Genomic DNA, 21982 nt, shown 5'->3' with positions numbered 1-21982 from the left:
TAAAATTTTAAATCAAAAGTATTTTCTAATTATTCAGAACGACAAATTAAGCACGTTTTCTCCAATTTCAAAACAAATTCTCAAAACAAAAAACAAAAAAAATTTTAATACCCAAAATTGAAACACAAAAAATATGACCTTAATTATAAAGCCAAAAATGTCTACTTAACTTAGTATTTTAAAAAGCTCGTCTAAGAAACAGCTCGAACAAAACGTCTTGCTTCACGTTTAGACACTTTTTTTTTCTCAATTTTTAAACGGTTGAATTTTTTCTTCTTCTCTTTCGTCTTCTCTAGGTGCACTTTATTAGTTTTTTCTTTTTTAAAAAGACTTTTATTCGACTTTAGCTTATTAATTTTTTTAAAAATACTTTTCATTTGACTTTAATTTCAAGTTTTTAAAAGATTTTATTTGTACAAAAGTCAAAAATGACATTATATAAATAATTAAATAAGATTTAAGCTATGGTGCCATCTACATTATGTAATTATGATCTCAAGACTCGATATTTTGTTGCAAACTCAAAAAGCATATACTAAGTTCCTATAATTCTATTAGGCAGGACTTGTTTAGTTGAAAATTGAGACTAAGAAAATTATGTTAATTTTTGCATTTCGAAAACTTGAAAATTGTATTATTGACTAATTATAGGAATTATTAAGTAAATATAGTATTTTATTATTCTAGATGCTTGATATGTATTATTTTAATTATTAAATGATTTTTAAAATTTTAAAAAATTTAAAATAATATTAAAAATAAGAAAAATAAAATAAAAAATATATTTATATATATTTTAAATGTCTAAGTCTTTCCTATACTCGTTTAAGCTCGTAAAGTTTGAAACTTCAACTCCACGCGTAACCACGCTTTACGCTTCTTAAAATACTAACTCAATTTAATGAAGTTGAAAGGATCACAATTGAGTTGATCAATAACTATTCAATTTATGTCAATTCGAACCCTTATCAACTAGAAAAATGGAACTCAAGTTGAGCCTCTTGAATTTGATCGAGTCAAGCTTAGGTTGTTGTCATCAACAACAACAAAAGGAGGGGAAAAAAAATTCGAAATCCAATAACCCTCCCGATGCACGAAAGACCTTTCAAGAAAATTCGCCAATAATAAAAGAGAGGCTTTAGAAGAATATAAATATTGGGAGTGGAATCCATTGATGAGAAGAATAGTACTGCTTTTAAGGTAAAAAGTGACCATTCTACTGTATAAAGATTTAAAAGGAATAACAATAATAATGAGATAAAAGTACAGAATATCCCATTTTCTTTTATCAGAATGCTTTATTTTTTGGTTTTTTTTTTTTTTTTTTTTGCCTAATATTTAAGGTCGGACAAAACTCCCGAACTGAATCGAACCCGACTTTATCTGGCCCGACCTGAACCGAATAATTCTTCTTAAGTTAAATATCCAAATGGGTATCTAAATCGAGAACCGACGAGTTTGGTTCGAGTCTTAGTTCTAGACCAAGAATCGAAGAATTAAATAAGAACAAAATCTCTCGATTTTTTTAAATTTATTTATTTTAAATAAGTTAAATTATTTTATAAAAATAAATCTGCTATCTAATTACTTTAGCCCAAACTCAAAATATGATTTTTCCTAATTCTAATTTTCAGCCCAACTCAAATTTAATCAAATTGACATAATTTTTACCCAAAACTGTTACATTATACTGTAATGTCGTTTCTGTAGTTCCGGGGGAAGTCGAATTGGAAGCCCAACTACACCTCTTCATTATTGTGAATTCGCTATCTACCTCTTGCAATGATTTTAACAATCAAATATATGAAAACTCAACAAAGAGAAAAACAAAAAAATACATAAGATTGAATTACGTTATTTTGTAAGAGTTAAAACTGAGCATATCATTAGTTCGAATAATTTAGCATTGTTTCATATATTAAAAGATTTAATTATTATATTATCGGGAATCGAACGATTCCATAATTAAATTTAGACTCGAATGTTCCACTTACTAAATATTCGCAAATTTGGGTTTGATTCAGTTGTAAAGAGAATCGAATTGAACCGAACCATTTCCAACCCTACTTATATCTTCAAGAAAATATGCTCAATCAATGATGACGTAATTAATCTTATTCTCTCTATGTATACCATGAATATATTCATTTTTTCTTTGTTTTTTTATTTTTTGGCTGTATATTCATTATATTCCTTTTGCTTGATTTAATTCTTTATAGAATTTGATGTTTCTTGATTACTCACTCACCAACAAAAAACATTTATCATCAATTCATATCAAACGAAAAGAATATTCAATTTGGAAAATTCTAAACAAATAGGGCTTGTCACCACTGTTGATAGAGGCTGAGGTGGCGATGCCTCAATCCCTGATCTGCCTTAGCCCCTGTCAACTGGCTATTTGTTTGGTGCCTCTTCAATTTGAGCTATAAAGTAGTTTACTAAGCTCTTGTTTGGTAGCAATTTTTCATTTTAAAAAATTGATTTTTTAATCGTTATTTCACTATTCCAACCGTTATTTTTTATTTCTTTACTTATAGTTAGGATCCACTTTTCTCTCTAACAGTTAAAAAATCAAATATCATAATCACTACCGAACAAACCCTTGATCTATAATACATGCTTTAGTGAAGAGATATATATATATATATATTGTTGGAAGAATTTTGTGAATAGTGACGCCGAAATAAGTATAATGATGGTGACAAAGCCGAGGCAAGAGTTGGACTCTTTGTCCTTAAGTCGAATTTGCCCCGCAACGGTGCCTACGAATTTCGGCAATCGACTCCCAAGATACAACGGCTACACTTGTGTTTGTAGCACTCCAAAACACAAGTACAACGAACCAAATGTAGGCTTATGTACTCCACAGATGAAATGAAAGAAAATCAAAATAAATGAAATGATTTTGATTTTGGATAGAAGAGAGGATGAGAGACGTTTTTGCATATCAAATTGTGAGGAATAGGACACCCAAAGGGTCCTATTTATAGACCATGAAGGGGTGTGGACGAAATGGTTGAGGCCAAACCATGCACCCTTTCCAAACAATGCACCTTTATGAAAAGGTGTCTATTCACTAATGGTTGAGGTCTTTTTCGTAATTTCTCATTCATCCGATATTGGTTTTCGAAATGCCAAATATACCCTTCAATACATGCAGAGAAATCAAAATTCTCTTTCGGGGGCGTTGCCCCCGACCCCCCACGAGGGGCGCTGCCCCCTCGACCCTCGCGACCTGACCGGGCAGGTCGATCCCCGTTTGTGCGCCTCGAAGCGGCGAAGTGGCAAACAATTTTGCCTAAACGGATTGAGTCGAGCTTTTGAGTATTTGGCCGAATTCGATACGAACTTTAATCGATTTTCAATTCTCAATTTATTTAACCAATATCCAACATATTGATGGTTTACTATGGTATCGAAGTATTGGAACTCAAGTATGGTTGCCACTATTTATGAAAATTTAACAACCATTATAGAGAGAGAAAGAGAGAGAGAAAAAAAAAATTTAATTTGGTCTGCCGCGGTTTTTTCTAGTGGTCAAATAGTCTCATGGGCATTCTTTTGCACAAAGACAGTGTTGACGGTTCATGTTGGTGGATTTTAATCACTCTATCTAAATACTTCTATCTAAATTTAGTTTTTAAAACTCACCCATCGTGTGTAGAATGGATTTATCCGTACATATTTCATAAATGGTACCGTGAAACTTAAAATAGGAGTCTTGTTTGTTCCAATATCATGTCGAGCAATTTCATCTGAACACTCGATTATTTTAACTTCATAAAAATGTTCATATAGCCCACCCCAAAAATAAAAAAAGAAATCCAAGCAAGTTCTATATCTCGAACCCAACTTGAAACTTAGTAAGATCGGTGAAAGATTCGTGATGTCTATCTTTTATAACTCAAAACTTTTACATGACGATTTAACACAATCCACCCAAGTTTCATGTTAGAATTAAATTCCGATAGTTTGCAGAATATGCTTATCTTTGTTGAGTAGTTGAATAGACATCTTATTTATCCCATTATATTGAGTACCACATAAAACTGACTGATAAAAAATGAACATCTAACAGTTGATCGAATCTGATACGACAGATATATATTTTCAGATTGAATCAATCAAAAAATGATGACAAGTTTTTTCAGGAATGGAATCTGTAATTTAGTTGCTGAGCGATTTTCAAGTAAACCATCAGAAGATGTTATTTCACTAGTGATGTTTCATGTCTAGTTGACAAATATTCATTCTCGGGATTATTACAGGCACAACGGATAGAGCCGCTTCAAACATTAGGAAAGTTTTTAAGGATATGTTTGCCATAAGTTTTACTTTTACTTCATGTAGAAAGAGCTTTTGGAAGAGACAACCATATTTCTTATTTGAAAACTAAGGTTCTGTTTGATTGTAAAGATGGAATTTAGGTGAAAAGAAAATGAATGTAAGGGAATTAAATTGTCTAGAATTTGTTTTAGTGAGAATTGTCAATTAATAGTATTCGATTTGATTGATATAATTTTTCATCTGAAAAATGTTAAAATAAAAGTATCTTTTTGTATTCGTTTGGCTTGTTTTTCATGAAAATTGTCAATTTAAGGGATATTCATTTCTACAATTGTTCCTACAATTTGTTTCCATTGACAAAATAAAAAAGATCCAGAAATCATCTATATTTTGGTGTTCGTTTGATTTTATTTTACATGAAAATTGTCAATTTAAGTCCTTGTTTGAGCCCCATTTTTCAACCAAAATACATTCTTTAACAGTGATTTGACATCATTTCAACCACACATTCTTCAATAAAATAATATTATACGCAAATAAAAAAATTTTTCCTTATTTTTTAACCACATATTTCTCATCAATACACTAATCAAAAATTTATTTTCTTCACAAAAATAGGACTCAGACAAGGGCTAAGGGATATCATCTTTTACAATTATTCTTAGAATTTGTTTCCATTATCCAAAAAGAGGGGGAAAAAAGGGTGGAAAATCGAGAATTGATGATTTTCCACCAAAATAAGGAAAATGCACATATGGGGGGAAAATATGGAAAATGAATTCTATGAAAACTTTTGCAGTCAAACACCAAAAAAACGTTAGAAAATAGAAAACATTTTCCATGGAAAATATCCCCAATCATACAGGGACTCACTTTTAAAAGCACTTTCTATTCCAGAAGTGCTTTTCCAAGAAGTCACGTTAGGCTAATTTTCGCTAAAAACTCTTTTAACTAGAAGAAATACTTTCATAAAATTAATCAAACTTACTATGACAATAATATATCATGTTGGGTGTTATAGTTAAGTTTCCATAGCGATTTCTTTTCTAATTCTCAACAACGACTTTTGGCCATCTACTGTTTTCTAAGTTTGATATAATTAAATAACAAATATAGAAAGTATTTAATATCTAAACTTAAAAAACTAATTCATTTAGATACTATTCAAAATTCTAAACTATAATTTGAATAAATTAAAACATAATTAATTTTGTATATCATATTAGAAATTTAACAGACAAAAAGTATGTTCTAATATTTACTATCTGAATAATAAACATTTAAATTATTTTATTAACTCTATAATTTGATTTATACACAAGTTAAACATTTCAAACAATATTTTAATTCATATTTTTTCCTTATTGTTATTTAAAACTGATAAGAGTACTTTAATTTAATTGTTATTATTTTAGATTATACTCGAATAATGCAATTTTAAGAAAAAAATTTAAAACTTTTCAACACAACATTCTACAATATATTAACTGAAATATTACTAACGTGAATACAACTAATTCAGGTACAAAAAAAATACAAAACGAACAAGTTATTTACTGTCAAACAAATAATTTATTTACTCAGTTATAAATGGGAAAAAGAAGTAAGAAATTTATTTGTTTTAATATCTAGTCTATTCAATCCTGTGTATCAAAAGACACTAAACAAGAGCAACATCGTCCTCAAAAAACATGTCTATTGTTACAAGAGTAACATCGTCCTCCATAATCTACCATATGTTACAAGCGATTTGTTCTATCAATGTAACAGAAAATCGACAATTTACCGCTCCAAAACTACTAAAAAAGCCTTCAACGTGCGAATAAAATAGGCTAAACAAAGTGTTAGAACTCATCCAGCTGAAGCTTGAGATTTTTCAGAGGCGAGGGATGTCGAGTGATAATTTAGTTACCGTTAACTAACCTCTATGCTACAAGAAGACACTAAAACAAGTCTTCAGTACGTCTTTTTTCTTACAACCAGCTTTCTAACGTCTTTCTTCGCAGTCGAGGATGACCCTGAAATGGACCCCATCGCAGCTTGGTGTAAATCCTTCAATCTACAAATGTGAAGTTCATTTGAATTTAGTCAGCGCTAAAAATGTCAAAAGAAATAACAACATTCGTGATGAAAAAAACAGATGGAAACCATCCCAGCTACCTTGGCATACAAATAAAGAGGGTGATCACTGAAACTCCAACAACGAGAGGATATACAGGAGCCGGTGTCAGTTCCTGAATACAACCAAAGATTATAAACATATTATTGCTGTTATACATATATCAACTTGGATGTTCCTCTACATAAACTACCGGAGTTAAATATTGCCAAATAGACGACCAAAAAAATTCTGTGATGAAGGTGTAAAGAAATTCTTGGAAAAATCAAGTGTATAAGCCAAAAATACAGACTTCTGCTGGTAGAGATAATAAGTCACTTGCATCAAGGTTGCAAGTGCTTCTTTGAAAGAAACTATCGTTGCTGGACAGCTAAAGATTACCTGTTTGTGGTTGTCCTCTTCGATTCTATAGCTTAAGGGACCAACATGAACTTGAGGGTGCCTCTCTAAGTCAATCTCAATAACTTCAGATTCAAATTTATGAGCACTGGATGATATAGCAGATTTGAGCTGCAGAAGGTGCTTACTCTTCGACAAGTCCTTCACCTGAAAGAAGTTCGACAATGGCAAGGGAAAGAAGGACACAATCTTTGACGGATCACTAGCTGACCTGATTTCCACCCGGATATGCATATTCAGCTCCTTGATCTTTTTTCCCTCAACATGGCCACTTAAAATAGTGGTTTCTGGCTGTTCAAAGACTAAAAAACCTATTCCTTTTATGTCCTCGTGCACAACTAAAATAGAGATCAAACAAATAAGGTCGGACAAATGCATGGTTCAAAACAAAAGGTCAGATTAAAAACGATGAACACAAAACTTAAAAAGAGCAGTCTGAAAAACACATCGCACGGACATCGCAACTTGATAATAATCTAGTTGCTTTATATCTCCCTATAGATCTAGTCAAGAACTAGGGATGAAAATGATTGATGTAGCTGATTTCGAATTTGAAGAGAACAAGGCTTAGTTTCTTCTTCATGTGGTCACACATGTTTAATGCTCTTGGTTGATTATTGCTTATCCAGAACCCATGCTTGTGCCCAATATGTCAAAATCTAACTTGATTTTCTTACCTTCCCTATTCTAACTTGTTATGCTGAAATCGCGTCAACAGAAGCTTCTTTAGGTCTCTGCCAAAATATGTCTTAACCACCTACCTGTCACTGTGATTCAGTCATGGGTAACAATACTATAACACCGTTTTAGATTTTTACACAAATTTGATAAGCGTTTTTGGAACTAATAATTCTTTGAAGGAGACTGATTTTCTCTATTGATTCAAACACTGTACCTATGGGATAGGGATAGAGGAAGAGGAAAAAACCGAAGATTTCACATAGTACTTTTGATCGAAAAATCAATCAGATTGATTTCGAACCAACTTACCAAAGAAAGCAGAAAAAATAAAACCCTATCCACTTTCACTAAATCATAAAGAAATATATGATCGAAGGAACTACCATACATTGTTCCCTTCAAACCAAAATCTTGTTTCTAGCAACTAATCAAAGCAATATGAAATGTTCTAAAATAGACAACCAACATGTTACTGTCCTTCAATATCTTTTACTTAATTCCATGGTTGCTTCAATTTGTAGAACAAGCACCATATTCATTGAAATCGTGGAGTCGTCGAAAGGGCCATGGATTATCAAGAAATCATCACAAAAGGAATCTTCACCACTGACTTGGGTATAAAAAAAAGATGAAATGAATTCACATTTATTGGTCGAGATATCACAGTATTATTAAAAAAAATAATAATAATAAAATTGTTTATAATCAACAGTTAAAATGAAATACTGCTTAAGTTTGTGCAAGCGTTCAGAAATTGTAGTGTAAGCTGAGAGATCATTGGTTATTGACAATAAAACATTGGTACTGCTGTTTTAACATCTTGGAAACATCAAAAAATGAACTGACCTTAACAGTAACAGATTCTGGAGATGCACGTTCAATGTGTGTTCTATCAAGTTCACCCTTCCTTGCTACTTTTATTACGTAGGTAGTATTAGGTTGGAGTCCCCTTAGGCGATAACTGCCTGATGAATCTGTTACAGACTCCTCATAAAATGCTTTTGAGTCCGCCCTAGCTTCCACTGAGATACCTTCTACAGACTGACCAGACAAGAGAGTTACTCTGCCAATGGCACTGCGGAGAGAGTGAAGCAATTCATGGTCAGGACAATATATACTAGGTATAGAAGGGAGAGTAAAGCAATTCATGGTCAGGACAATATATACTAGGTATAGAAGGATGCTGGAAATGAATTATGACAAGGGAAGGCTTATCCACCCAAAACAGCAAAGTTCTATGTGTAAATGAGAGAGAGAGAGACAGTTCAATCATATGAGGTGGAAGAAAGGTGGTTTTAAATGAAGCAGAACATGAATAATATAACAATTTATGCCAAGAAGCCGCACTACTGAAATGACATGACGCGCGCATGAAAAGTACGGGTATGAAGAAAACATGTCTGAGAACAATTAACCATCACATTTTCAGTAAGTAAATCTGAAGAATCCACAAAACAAGTTACAGAGAGTTGGAATAATAACTAGAAAACTTGAAGCGTCTGCTCTCGTATAAAATGACGAGACATTTGCACAATTTCAAAGTTGTAAGAGCTGAACACAAAACATGAGGAGAGTAAATGATGACTTCTTGAGAAGAGAAGCATATCATCTACAGTTCACAAAGAGAGTCAGAGTATGATGAAGTTTAAGAACTCAAATCGAAATAAAGAAACTCGAGCACATTGACAATCAATCCCATAACCTTCATCACAGCTATTGTAACAGATCACTACTTAAAGACCCAACACATAGTTACCTATAAGCAACACGAGTGGCATGAAAGACAATTTCCTTGGATTCTCCAGAGCCAAGTTCAATTGCCTGAGTGGGAGGAGAGAAAGCATATTCCTGGGAGCAAGAAAAGAGTAACAAACATTTATTATAATAACATTCACTGCACTGTGATATCACATGTCCACTCAATACTATCTCGATAAACTTAAAACTGCATGTCAATGAGGGAAAACATAAGAAATCAGTTTTTATTTGAAGGAAGACAAAGTTAAGTAACAATGATTGGTTTGAGATTCTTTCTTTTTGACCTTCCAGAGGACAACTTTGTCCAGGACGGTGCATCCTAAATGCAGCATTGTCACAGATCAAGATAAAATTTGGGGTGCACTGAAGTACCAATAAGTGGAGAGAGAGAAAACGGTGACAGTGATGCAAGCATGGCATTGATAGGATTTGAGACGAAGTACCTTCAATAAGGGTCGAAGATAGAAACTCCCTGGAAACAAGTTATCAAACGTAAATATTCCACCAACACCAGTTACTGAATTGTTCCTATATCCATCTTCACCACTCAATGATAAAAGGGCAGAAGGGAAAGGCTCGTCCATGTCTTCTCTAGAATATATCTGCACAGAAATTTTACTGAACTTCTGACAAGAAAAGGAATGTGGTCGAACTGGCTTTACAAGATAACCAAGCTGCAAGAAAGAACAAAAGTTAAAAGACAGTTTATATATGTTGACAGCAGTGAAATTTATATAAACTTCTGTAAGTTTCCCCTAGCATGGTGAACTCACAGGCTTCCTTACGCCCTCAGATCAAGATGTTTCTAATAATGAGTATCCTATGCGTTGCTTCCAATGGTGAAAAAAAATAGACATATTGACCAGATTTATTTTGAATTTAAGTCATTCATCGCATATGCCTTCTAGGAAAAAAAAAGGTTGTAAAATAAATGGACTTCAATTGGTTGGTCATAAGTTCATAAAATTAGGCAAGGCTTGCAACACCTGACCATAATAATGAGGGGGGAATTGAAAATAAAATTCATCTTTCAGATAATAAGTGCCAAAATAATAGTGAGTTTTCATCTATTTCAAGAGTAGGGGAAGGGAGAAAGGAGCGACCAATTAGGTCCCAAAGAATCCAACATGGACACAAATTAGCATGAGCAAGAAGTAGGCTTCAGCCAAGAGTTATCGCTTTAAACGTCAAGGAACCTGCTCCAAAGTCCTCATGTCTGCAAGGCCGCCCCTCTTAATAAAGGATTATATGGTTTTCAGTATAGGTCAAACCGTAAATGAACAATTAAAGGTAACCCTTGGGGAAGAAACAGCATTTTATCCAAATAAAAAGAAAAGAAAATGCCAGGAGGATGGTACAATTACACCAGAGATGACCTAAGAAAAAATATTATTGTAAATTGAAAAATGAAGGCGTGATTGGGAAAAGAGGTAGAGTCAAACGTTATACTATAAAGTTTCAAAGATTAGCCAGACACAAGTACAGACTAAATATACAGTCTATTCCACCAATACCAACTTCTCATGCAGCAGCTTCAATTATTAAATTCTTCTGAATTTGCATGGGTACAAACAGCAAAGTAAACCCCAGAAAAGTACAAATTAGTGTTTAATCAGCTAGCAGCAGCAGCATCCTAATGGGTATTTACTGAAAGCTATTATATAGACTGACATCATGTGAAATATAAATGTAAACGTAATTATTTCTATCTAGCTTTCAAACCTTTGATGCCTCAACAGTGTAAGTTATATCGTCATAGAGAGGTCCTGCAACAAATAAATCATCCGTCCCAGTACTGGTTTCAAGAGCTAAATCTCCTTGCTTAAGTGGAGCACTATGGCTCTCTCTCTCAGCAAAAACTCTTATATGAACATCAGAAAGTGGGGGAGAAACTGATCCTTCAATATATAACCCCAGCCGACCAGAAAATGGAGAAATTGGAGTTTGGCAACCATCTTGAGTCACTGAAACCTAATAAAAAAAAGTGAAAAATCTTTAAAAATTGGGATTTGAAAAACAGACTATATAAGTTGAAACAATAGTCTCAAAACGTCTTACATATTGTTGTCTTGGGTAAAACAAAATTTTCTTTCCTCCATCATTCCTGTAGCATATGAAAAATGGAGTAAGGGCATACAATTTATCATGGCAATGCTGTCAGTAATTATTCAGGATATAGTTGCAATATATAACTCGAGCGAAGATAAAGATGGAAGCCTATGTTGCATGAACAAAGATATGCCGAAACATGATTTTCCAAAACAGCGTGACATGGACACGTTAATTTGAATTCTCTAAAAGTAGATTTATGTATTCTATCTTTATGTTAATACTTCTGATTTTTTAATAAAATCAATTTTCACTTAGTTTTAATTTTCAGTGGCTGTTCACTGCATTACTAGTTCACTTAGTTTTAATTTTCAGTGGCTGTTCACTGCATTACTAGTGGTGGACGAATATGACGATTCAGATCATTCTTTGACAGATTAGACACCGTCTCTCTATTGATCGTGATACTATTTCCTCCACTTATCGAGAGGGGAACTAAGTAGCTGATTCGCTTGCATATGAGGGGTGGGATCAGCTCAACTATCAGGAGTATAGACTCCTTAACCTACCACAACATCTTCGAGAGATAGATAGCTATTAACTTCATAGTATTAGAATTAGTTTGATTTTCATTTGCTCATTTTGTATTGGAAGTAATACTCCCCCCCTTTAATGTTGCATCTTTTTTTGCTTTTGGGAGGTCAGATTTATGCTTCTCTTTCTCTTATTCCTGTGGTTTGTGTTTACATATATACGGTTAGGGAATCTAAATCCTCAGCAGCCTTCCTTGATGGCGCTTGAAAACCCCTTGAGGTTGTGTTGGTGTTTTGCTTTTTTTTAAAAAAAGGGCAACGCTAATGTTCAGTGTCCTAAAAACTAAGATTACTAATACCTTGCTGACAGTCTTGCCAATAAATTCAATCTGAAAAGAAGAAGCAAGTTGTTATAGTGACCATGAACTAAGAGGATAACTTGGCACCACTTTACCCTTAGCACAATACAAGTAGACTGTACGATAGAAACACATGCTGTGAGGTCCTTAAGTCACCATTACCAACACATATTGTTGACTTAAAGATGACTTTTATCCACTTTTTTTATGTGAAATACAAGCTATTTAAAAACTCATCCTATAAAAAAACTTAATAGATAATTATTTAAACATTAAACAGGCCATCTCATGAAAATGCATAGCCCAAAGTCAGGCATGATCAACTTTCCTCGAGAGCTCACGTCTCAATTATAATAATACAAAACAAAATAGACATTGAGATATAAGTGAAAAAATAGCAATGCACATACCGCATGTCTCGAGGGATAAAGATGAGTTTTTCACCAGAATTAACCCACACTGAATATTTGTAGATAGCAGCAGTTGATTGATCAATTCCACTGGAGACAAGTCAGGCAGTGGTACCATCAAGAACAGTTCCTTCATTATCTAACATATCCATGGATATATGATCAGGTAAATTCTCATCACCGCCGATTGAATTCGTATCAACATTTATATGTCCACTAAGGAGATATTTCTCTCTTTTAAATAAATGGGCTGCAGAAACAAGAAACAAATGAAACCAATAGGAAAAAGAAAATACAATTGGATAAAGAAAAATATCAAAAAGACGTACATGTCCAACTACCACCAGGAAAAAAAAAAAAAAAGAAAGTTTTAATATCTACTGATGGATTAGATGTATCAATTCTCAAGGAGGAGTTCCCAAAGGAAATACACGAGTCTACAAAGTGGTTCATGCATACCAGGAGACTTCAGACAAATGCGCTGTGCACCTTTCTGAAATTTGAAAAGAAAAATTATAAATGAGGGCTTCATACAAAGAGAGAAAGATTACGAAGTTCAATATTCAAAGGTTGGCACCAACCTTTATTTTCAAATCCACACGAGAACCATCTAGTTGATTCAGGTAAGCATCCACGCCATGGCTGGAAGTCACACTGACCCAATAGCCTTTTTGAACAAAAGTAATCCCTTCAACATTGTCAGCACCCACATCCACATCAATACCACTCTGTTCCCAGCACCATATATCATCTCCTGACATGGTTGCAGGGGAATATCTTTTGACCTAGAAATGGAACAAAAAGACTCATGGGAACGAGAAGATCAAAAGAATTGGTAAGTAAATAAAGGATAACCAGATGACTGGCAGGGCATGTGCGATTGACTTATATCTAGAATTTTACGGCTAATTATTATCAGGTGACACCCATAATTGATGGGAGGGGAGAATCTTTGCAACGGTGTCATTGTTGGTGAATGTTGTTACTGGAGATAACATGGCAACAATTTCAGAAAGTGGAGATAACCTTAAAATGTAAGCAACTGACAATTTAAAATGAGAAGCACCCATGGAAAGAGTATTAAAAGTCAAAGATAATATCATCACAGCAGAAACTAAATTAATCATGACAAGATGTAGTAGGTTTCAAAAGTAAAAAGAATAAAAAGCTGATGGCATTACCTCAATGCGGTATTTCCCAGGGAGGACATTGGAAAATGAAAATTCACTACTCTGATCAGTCAAACTAATTGTCATCTCTCCTTTACTTTTACCATCCTTTCTTAGAAGCATAACTGAAACAGAAGAACCACATGTTTCCTTGCAGACTACTGAGCCACGGACATCTACTTGTGCCTAAAATTTCAAATAAATACATGAAGTAAATATAAAAGCAGGAGTTAATCAGATTCAGGGACAAAAAATAATAATAATAAATAAAATTTGCTAATTACAAATATAAAAGTGGAGCGTTAGCAGCTTTAACAAACGTCAAAATAATGTATGACAAGACAGATCATAAAGAAAATATATTTGTCTGCACCAAACCGCATATATCATATGATACTAGTTACTATTATAAACATGAGAAAGTTGCATGTTCAAAAAGGGCCAGGCCTTGCTCAAGCAATAAGAGCGAAGACAAATGACCTGGGTTTGAACCTCCCTTTGAGGGATGGAAATCCTTTGATCCCCTATTTATGGGAAAAAAATAATAATAAAGAAGAAGTTTACATGTTCAAAATACATGCAGGGATATATATAGATATTACCTTAGCCCTGTAGTCATTACTGATTATCTGCACCATGCCGCATATGTCATATGATACTGCTTTTATATCAGAAATTGAAGCCACGTTTGGCAAAACCTAGGAATTCAATTATAATTAGAGGACAAAAAACAAAGAAGCTTATGGAGAAGCTTACTAAAATCAAAAGGAGATCAAGAATTCGAACTAAAATATCTGTCACTTTATAGTCTATTTAGTTTTCCAAGAGAATGATAAATGCACCATGATATGGCAAAGGTAAAAACCATGGAATTGACTTACCAAAAAGTCATTCAGAATTTCAAACTTTTAGTACTCCTTCTTAGCTTCAATCCTGTATCTTTTAGACGTAACCTGGAAGCATTAACCAATTAACCATAAAAGAAGGAAAATAAAAAAGAATCAACACCATTACATATTAATGTGTAGAGAGGAATTTGTCCGACAGAAAGATACCATGCATGATGTTGAGATAGGAAGAATTGGAATACCATTTAAAATGCATGCATATAGTGATACTCTCTACTGAAACCATAATTTATTCAAGCTCTAAAAACAAGGAAAAGGACTTCAGTAGCATGATAGATACTATTCTTTAACTGAGTAAGGACTAACTAATGGGCATAACGCATGTAAATACAAAATAGCAACAACATTAACCATATCATAATTTGGACAATAAATTGGGGAAGTGTTAGTAATAACAAAAATAATAATAAACAAAGACAATTTTTAAGAAGTAGAAATTGCAGATTAGACAACCTCTGAGTTGAAGATGTACAAACTGAAACTAAATGTTGCACTTATAAGCAGAAAGATAAACTAACCTGATCAAGTTAAACTAACCTGATCAAGTTTGTAATATCCTTCTTTATCGGTTATTGACCTTTCATGACCATCTACTATAATTTTTGCAGCATCCACTCCATCACTATTTCCATTCACAACATGACCCCCAACAGAGAATCCAGTAACCTAGGTAACACCGATGGGGCATACCATGTAGACATTATACCAAATTTAATAAAGAATTGAAGTTCAAAGAACACCAGCACGAGTCCTTTTCAAGCAACAGAATTAGGTTAAATTTGGTAATATCCATTCATAATTTATTTATGTGAAGATGCTAACGCATGCACATGTGAACAATGTTACTTGCATAGACAGAAGCTTAAGCAAATCATGAAGTGATCTTTTCAAATGTATAAATACAGAACATTCTGACTATAAAGGCCAATGTAAGTAACTAGCAGGGTTGTCCTGCAGCAAAATTTAAGCACAGTTTTTTCCGTGCAGCCTCTTGAACTATAAATGCTTGTTTGGGGTTATAAGTTGTTGAAATTATAACGTGACAGAAATGTTTAGGGAACATATGCATAAAGTATAACCAGTTTGGGAGAAAATTTCCAATTTAAGATAACTAAAACCATCACTATCTTACCTGAAAATTCTGAGCGACTATAGTGTGATCGTGCGAAAGAGACACCAACAAGGAAGGAGGTGAAACATCAAAAACAGTGTTATCACCCTTGTAGAAGGGTACAAGTTTGTAGATACCTGCAGGTATGTCACCAAATCAATTACTAAACTTTCAAAAGATTTAATGGGTTTTCAGAAACAATAATGGTGTCTATTATCGTGCATTCCACAGGAGCAGATATTTTGAAGCACCAACTCTCCGTATGTCCCGAAAAAGAAAACCGACTGACATAGATACAGGGTCTGGAAAGGGGATATTCGTTTGCTTTCATGATCAGAAATTTTTTACTTCGGAAAAAATCCAGAATGTACCTAATCAGTTCATGTATTTAAGCAGCAAATCCAAGATAAATTAGATTTAGCAATCCTTGTTGTAACTTCAATTGACTAATACAAACAGTCAACATCTGGAAAACCCATTCAGGAGAGTAGGTGAGCTAATTACCACAGATGAAGAGAGACGAAAAAATAAGCTATTTAGATAGGCAATGGCCCTTTTAGTATCTAAAGATAAAAGCAACAGCTGAGTTTATGCTCAGACAACATCAATGAGACAGATAGGACTACATTTCCCAGATCAAGATATAGTGAGGGGTGAAAAACCAAGCTTATGCCGAGGCGAATAGAAGACTTGTTAAAGGCATGAAGGAGAAAGCTTCGCGATAAGAATAGCAAGATTGTTTGGAGCCTTATTTTGGATTGCATCGTATAGTGTGTGTGGAGAGAGAAACATTCAGTGTTTTGATGATCAAGCACGGACAGAACAAATTAGAGAATTGTTTTATTTAACATTATATATTTGGTTTAATGCTGCGGCTACAAGTCATATAGACGAGCTGCCCAATTTCATATTGTTTATTTCTTGTTTAAATTGATAATACACTTCCTATGTATTATCTTTTGATAATAAAATATTTGATTACTGAAGAAAAAAATAGAAAAACAAAGCTTATGCTGGATATAAGAATACGATCAAATTCATATTGAATCATATAGAGTAAAAGGTCTGAGATGTGGAAAAACTTAGAAACTTGAAGGCCAATATTGAGGAGATATGGGTTCGTGTATCAAATTGGGTTAAAAAACAAAAGGACCACATAAAACAACTGCAATCTGAAGGAAATATAACAAACCAGCAAGAATCATCAGTGATCAGTAATAAATTATAGAGATAAAAGAGTAGTACCACAAGGTATTGATTTAAACATGAACATCCCATCAGCATCAGAGACAACATGACAAAGAGCCTTTCCCAGTCCACGTGCGTTACCAGAGTCATAGGGGCAATCCACCTCTAAGACATCTTCTGAGTACAAGTAAATATGGACTCCCAGTATGGGATTTCCCTATCATTGACAAGAGTTTTATTCATTATCAAATAGAATAACAAAATAACCAAAGCAATTTCTTGGAGAATTAGGGCCACTGATGACCACAACCAAATCAACATATTACTTAATATGACAACAGCTTACAGATCCCAAAAAACAGGATGCAACTTGATACTTCGTGAAGTATTACTACGGACTCAGTGAGCAATTGATGAAAATAAGATTCATTCAAAGAAGAAACTTATTTTTCAATGCTATACTCTCTCATTTTCTGATGACTAGATGAATGTTGCAACAAAGAGCATAACAGCTGGCAAGTTTTTATTGTCTTGTAAAAATTTGAACAACATCAGCACAATAAAGGTAGCACACAGAAATATTATGCCTCTATAAGCAATATATGATCTTAACAACATGCAATTGAAAGATTTATTAATCATATAGGAAAAATTTATTCGTGGACAAATAATAACATACAGAGTGGCAGAAAGAGCAAATGATATAAGAAATAAATATTTCTAGATGTAAAGTTAACATGAGGTGATTTTTAACACAATCGATCTGAACAGCATTAGACTTGTTTGGGAGTGCATAAAAGCTCCTTATAAGCACACAAACATTCACTTATTAAGCTATATCAAAATATTTGCTGCTAAAGGCTGAAAAAAAGAACAAAAATAGAAAGAAAAACACACTAAAACATTGATGAATATGTACCTGAGAAACCACAAATCCGCGAATATCATAGCCAGAAACAAAGAAAATATCTTGAACCACGCCATTTTCAAACCCTAATTCCACCTGCAAATGTGGTATGTACCAAGTGGGAATGTTACAAGAAATGAATTTTAATAATGATAGACTCTTTGGTGAGAAAGAGGGGCCTTGGGACAAAGATTTAAGGAGTATAATTATGGTATGAAGAAAATGGTTTTGTAGAAACATAATAGTTGAGGAAAACCTTTTACGTAAAAGGCATTCCTCTTCTTTCATGTTGACTACAAAACCCGTATGAAGAAAGGGAATGCCTGCCGTCACCTATGCAGAACCCTTGACCTCAATCTTCAAATCACTGTGAGACGCACGTATTGTGTATTTTCCTATTTCCAAGAATACCTATTGTTAAGAAAACGAACATCACTAAAAGGGTAGAAACAAGCGTTAAGAAATCATAGTTGGGTGGTGAAATTTCTTATTCGATTGAAGTAGCTGTTACTCTCCTGATGATACACTTAAAGACTCCATCATCATATAGTATTTATGCACAATTATCTAGAGTAAACATCCGATAATGGTTTCGAAGTTCTTGCATATTTTACTCATGCTAAAATACACCAATGAAATTGGAAGGTAACCAGAGACCTGGAATGATGTTTGTGAATGAGTAACTCCCTGTTGAAGTTGTTATAATTGAAGACACAACATCTCCACTGGGAGACAATAGCTCGACGTTTACATTAGATGGACCTCCATTTTTATCCGAACAGCTATCTCCACCAACTGCTCCCACAACTCTTCCAGATATGGTGGACCTGCAAGTAGTAACTCAATGAAGCTACAGTTCTATAATACAGGTTGAGAAGCCACAAGTCCATGGTTCAGAAATGCACATGCTAGAATGGCAATGATTTTATTGCAGGTAGTGACAATGGTGTCAACAGCAAAACGGGACTAATCAAACAATACAGCTGTAAAAAGAAATTAATAATTTACAAACATTTATTACATACCCAGTAAATCGAAAATTTATATCTTCATTTGCATTGCAACCAGTGTGATCAACGACAACAGGAACCTAAAGAAAGAAGTATCTAATGTCAGAATATGTGTAGATACACCAAACGACCAACAAATACAAAACTAAATTGCTTATTTGAAAAATTAAACCCAGTTATCCTTCAAAAGAAATATATTACAATATCATAATACTGAACTTGTTCTGGGTCCCATGACCATCCTTCAGGTCCCTTGATCTTCATCACAAAAGAACCCTGAATCCAAGAAGGAAATCAGGGGCTAAAACTGGGGAAAAAAATAGAATTGCTGTTACAGAAAATGAAACAAGCCACTGAAAAGCAAACGCAGGGTTGAGTTTCAACACACTCGGGAAGTAATTAGCTCGACGTAGTAACTTGCAAAAGGATCCAAAAAGATACGCAAAATCAGCTATCTCTGTTTGGCTTTCAACCACTTTTTCTCTTCGACAAAGTTGACCGTGTATTTGAATACTCTATCAACACGTTGAATTACGCTATTCCACATTTAATGATACTTAAAACTAGCAAACATAATTTCTCAGCTAGAATGACCGACATTACAACAAGGACCCTTCTACTTTTAATGGTTCGGAGATCATTTCCTTTTTCTGATCAACATCAGTTGATAATCTCATGACTTGATAAGGTTCAGTAATGAAGTGTTATCTGATGCAAAAAAAGATAAGAACAGGTAAAGAGTAGAATCGAGCTTTATACTGTTCAACCTGATGTGGTGATGCCTTTGGTAATACTAAAGTTTGGGCCATTTGTTTCACCAGCTCAAACGAACATGTATAGAGCTAAATTATAGTGAATTTAAGTAGTTTGATCAATATAAACAATTTTGCAGATGTGATCTCGATGAGACAAGCTTAAACTGTATTTGAGTTTGGCTTGTTTCAGCTATCAAGTTGGTCTTGAACAAGCAATAGATGACCCAATCCCGATCTGAACCCTATTCCCAAGGATCTCAAGATTATTTACAATCCTAAGTGGATCCCCAAACCCCTATTAAAATTTCAAGTTCACCAAGTTTGACACCCAAGCCAAATTCTATGTCCCTGCATCCTGTTCTCTAGTATCTAGACAAAATCAACAAGGCATCCATAGCTTAGATGAACCTTATTCCCAGACTCACTTGAGATTTCATGTTCACACGGGTATTATTTAAAAAAAATAATAATAATAATAATAATAATTAAAAATAATAAAAATAATAATAAAATAAATAAATAAAATAGTTCAAGGGAACTAAAATCACAGCATTGCAAGAAAAATCTATCCAATGAAGTACCTTGTCGTAGACTGGAATGAAGTAGTAACCATTTGGAGCACACTGGGTGCTCTCCTTAACTAAACCGTCCAAAGTCCGAAGCTCAACCTACATAGCAGTGCCTCAGTATCTTTATTCTTGCTCATGCCCAAAAAAGTCCATAAACAAATTAAATCTAACAGTATCTCATGTACAAGAATAATCCAGAGGAAATCCAATCCTCATACAGTAATATGAGAATAATCCAATTTCGCTGAAGTTGACTGCTTTGATTTTATCAACGAGGAACTCGCCTGAAAAATCAAGAATATATTTCATTTCCACAATAACCCAATAGCGAAGTTCAAAACTAAAATCTAACACCGATTCCGCTCAAAAATAAGATGACTTATAGAAAGATACACTAAATATGTGTCTCATTAGACCAGAAAACGAAATCATTTTCAGCAGTCAGTCACTACCACAACAAATCCGCCACATCCTTGAATGGAATCAGCAGTCGCCTGTGGGAAATTGCAGGTGAGTATAATTATAAAGAATGCCGCAAATAAATAATAATTTATGGTAGCCATTGCAATTTTTCGATCTGAGATAAGTACACGGAACGCATAAATCTCAATTGTGCATGGCTTTGGTAATATTGAAAAGTTGGCTTCAGATTCAGTGAAGCAATCTCCAGGGTTTATGTGTTTCATCTTTGTTGGTCTGTCACGCATATTTATGTTTGGAGAGAGACTGTGGGTCAGGCTGCACTTGAAATAAGTAAAACCAATTTTAAGTTAGGTAGCGATTGATTTCCATTTTCATTTTTCATTTTTATTTTCAAAACAATCTTTAATTTTCCTCGAAAATGATTCGTTTTCAGCGTTTGACAATTTATAAATGAACACGTTCAAAATAAGAAGTTTTAAATCTATTGGATTTTTTTTCGTCTTTATATCATTCCTTAAGTCCCATAGGTTTGATCCTGTAGAATTTGACCCATTTTCTCATTGAACGAAGGGTACGAAATCAATCTGATTGATTTTTCGATAAAAAATCGTTTTGTGTTTTCAATTATAAATTTTAACTCCTTTTCAAAAATGCGTTTTCCGTGTTTTCGAAAACGGAAAACGAAAAATGGTCCGAAAACGACAAACTAACCGCACCCTTATTTTTTGTATTATGTAATGAGAAATTACTTTTATGAAAAGGAAGTCTTTGATCATGCAAAACCCGGGCGAACGTATGACAAAGTTCATAATTGTTTATCAGGCTTGAATCTTGTTGATACTGACGTGAAAATCAAATTTTTACAGTGCTAAAAAAAATCACGCACGTAAAGAATCAGTAAAATAATTGGTAACTTTTGTTATAAAAATGAGATTTATTTAAAATAAATTAATAATTTTTTAGGCATCAAATTGTAGAAATCTGGTTTCTCATTATTTTTGGAATATTTATTAACCTAGGAAAAATTAATTAATTATGGATAAAGTTGGTATTTTATTTATAGATAATTAAAAAAAATTAAATAGAACTGAAATTTTATTGCTCCTCAAAATCTGGTTGGTAAGATACTTCAATAATCAATTTATAAAATTTACCAGAAACCTAATAAATAAAAATAAGCACATCGTAAAAAATTTCACAATTACAAATGTTGCTCTTTTTTATTGCATTCTTTCTACAAATAAGTTGACAAAGTTAGTATCAACACCATCAATTGAACACTTGAACGAAGTTTGGGTTTGTGTGGTATCTCTCTTTCTGTTTAAGATAAATACTTCTCAAGAT

General features: G+C 33.5%; 1 pseudogene; it reads right to left on the bottom strand.

Annotated features, from left to right (window-relative positions):
- Nucleotides 1–5901: 5901 nt before the first annotated feature.
- Nucleotides 5902–20930, bottom strand: LOC111369811 (annotated as a pseudogene).
- Nucleotides 20931–21982: the final 1052 nt, after the last annotated feature.

The sequence above is a fragment of the Olea europaea genome, chromosome 20 (assembly GCF_002742605.1).
Source record: "Olea europaea var. sylvestris chromosome 20, O_europaea_v1, whole genome shotgun sequence".
Classification (NCBI taxonomy): domain Eukaryota; kingdom Viridiplantae; phylum Streptophyta; class Magnoliopsida; order Lamiales; family Oleaceae; genus Olea; species Olea europaea.
This window is presented reverse-complemented; position numbering and strand designations above follow the sequence as displayed.